This window comes from Anomaloglossus baeobatrachus, unplaced genomic scaffold, assembly GCF_048569485.1.
Source record: "Anomaloglossus baeobatrachus isolate aAnoBae1 unplaced genomic scaffold, aAnoBae1.hap1 Scaffold_3593, whole genome shotgun sequence".
NCBI classification, from domain to species: domain Eukaryota; kingdom Metazoa; phylum Chordata; class Amphibia; order Anura; family Aromobatidae; genus Anomaloglossus; species Anomaloglossus baeobatrachus.
The window spans coordinates 5,001-7,500 of NW_027442948.1; positions in this window are offsets into that span (position 1 = coordinate 5,001).

The following is a 2,500-nucleotide window of genomic DNA, read 5'->3' on the forward strand; positions in this document are numbered from 1 at the left end:
TAAAAGTTGACTTGTGGAGCCCCGGAGGTGGCCCTCGGCGCCTGGATGAAAACTGGAAAGTATCAGGCCCCCGCGACCTTCCGGAGGTGACGGGGCCCCGGGCGCTCTCGCCCTACTGCCCTCGGCGCCTGGATGAAAACTGGAAAGTTTCAGGCCCCCGCGACCTTCCGGAGGTGACGGGGCCCCGGGGGCCCGAGGTGCCCCGGGCGCTCTCGCCCGACTGCCCTCGGCGCCTGGATGAAAACTGGAAAGTTTCAGGCCCCCGCGACCTTCCGGAGGTGACGGGGCCCCGGGGGCCCGAGGTGCCCCGGGCGCTCTCGCCCGACTGCCCTCGGCGCCTGGATGAAAACTGGAAAGTTTCAGGCCCCCGCGACCTTCCGGAGGTGACGGGGCCCCGGGGGCCCGAGGGGCCCCGGGCGCTCTCGCCCTACTGCCCTCGGCGCCTGGATGAAAACTGGAAAGTTTCAGGCCCCCGCGACCTTCCGGAGGTGACGGGGCCCCGGGGGCCCGAGGGGCCCCGGGCGCTCTCGCCCTACTGCCCTCGGCGCCTGGATGAAAACTGGAAAGTTTCAGGCCCCCGCGACCTTCCGGAGGTGACGGGGCCCCGGGGGCCCGAGGGGCCCCGGGCGCTCTCGCCCTACTGCCCTCGGCGCCTGGATGAAAACTGGAAAGTTTCAGGCCCCCGCGACCTTCCGGAGGTGACGGGGCCCCGGGGGCCCGAGGGGCCCCGGGCGCTCTCGCCCTACTGCCCTCGGCGCCTGGATGAAAACTGGAAAGTTTCAGGCCCCCGCGGACTTCCGGAGGTGACGGGGCCCCGGGGGCCCGAGCGGGGCTCCATACAATCTCGCCTGAGAGTCCTTGGGACTTAGACGAAAAATCGAAATTTTCCTACTTCCATGATTTTCCGGGGGTGTCGGGGCCCTCGGGGGCCCGAGCGGGGCTCCAGACAATCTCTCCCAATGTTCCCCGGCAGTTGGGAGAAATCGGTCAAAAAAAAAAATTCCGTCAGACTTCCATCATCCGGGGGGGTGTCGGGGCCCTCGGGAGCCCGAGCGGGGCTCCAGACAATCTCTCCCAATGTTCCCCGGCAGTTGGGAGAAATCGGTCAAAAAAAAAAATTCCGTCAGACTTCCATCATCCGGGGGGGTGTCGGGGCCCTCGGGAGCCCGAGCGGGGCTCCAGACGATCTCTCCCAATGTTCCCCGGCAGTTGGGAGAAATCGGTCAAAAAAAAAAATTCCGTCAGACTTCCATCATCCGGGGGGGTGTCGGGGCCCTCGGGAGCCCGAGCGGGGCTCCAGACAATCTCTCCCAATGTTCCCCGGCAGTTGGGAGAAATCGGTCAAAAAAAAAAATTCCGTCAGACTTCCATCATCCGGGGGGGTGTCGGGGCCCTCGGGAGCCCGAGCGGGGCTCCAGACGATCTCTCCCAATGTTCCCCGGCAGTTGGGAGAAATCGGTCAAAAAAAAAAATTCCGTCAGACTTCCATCATCCGGGGGGGTGTCGGGGCCCTCGGGAGCCCGAGCGGGGCTCCAGACAATCTCTCCCAATGTTCCCCGGCAGTTGGGAGAAATCGGTCAAAAAAAAAAATTCCGTCAGACTTCCATCATCCGGGAGGGGCGTCGGGCAGCCTCGCAAGCCGAAAAGGGCTCCAGAGAATCACGCCGGAGAGTCCTTGGGACTTAGAAAATTTTTCAGACCGTTCAGACTTCCACGGTTGACGCCTCTTAACTCGAATCCGACGGGCAGTTCCACGCGTTTCGGCAGGTCCTCGGTTGCAGTACCCCAAAGCGGCCAGAGGGGGAGCCAAAGGAGCAAAAAAATCCGTAGAACCGGGATGGGGTCGAATTTGCCTGCCGCGTCCGCCCGGCAGTTCCAGGGGGGCGGGTAGTTGGCGGGACCGACCCGGCTTACGCGGGGGGGGCTCCCAACCGCCCAAAGACACTTCATCCCACGCCTCCGGGAGATATATGTGAGAGAAGAGCGCCTCTCCAGACTTCGAACGCTCCCCTCGACGAACCGGTACTCCGAGCGATGCGCGAACTGCGGCTCGGGGACCCCTTCCGGTTGCGGGTACGCGCTCTGGCCTCTCCCGCAGCTCCCGGTGGGGAGTTTGCCAGGCGCGGGGCCCGGAGTCAGAGCGCCCCCACGACGTACGCAGCCATCCGGCGGGCCCTGGGATGAAGGTTCCGGTCCGAAAGACCCCCTTCCCTTCTGGCCCAGCGTCGTCCTCTTCCGATCGATTTGGCGAAGCGCTCCCGGGCGGGGAGGTGGCGCCGCACGCTCGGCCCGGGCTCTGGAGCCCGCGCCGGTCACAGGCGAGCGGCCCCTTCCTCCCCCACACCCGGGGTTTCACCCTCCTTACGGTGGCGCGAGCGCGCCGGCCGCCCCCGCCCTCCCGAGGAGGCGGGCGGCCTCGCGGTGGCGAGTTTGAAACGACCCGAGCGTCGAAAAGCGGTCCGACGACCCGCACGGGCGAACGGCGGGGACCTACCCCGCG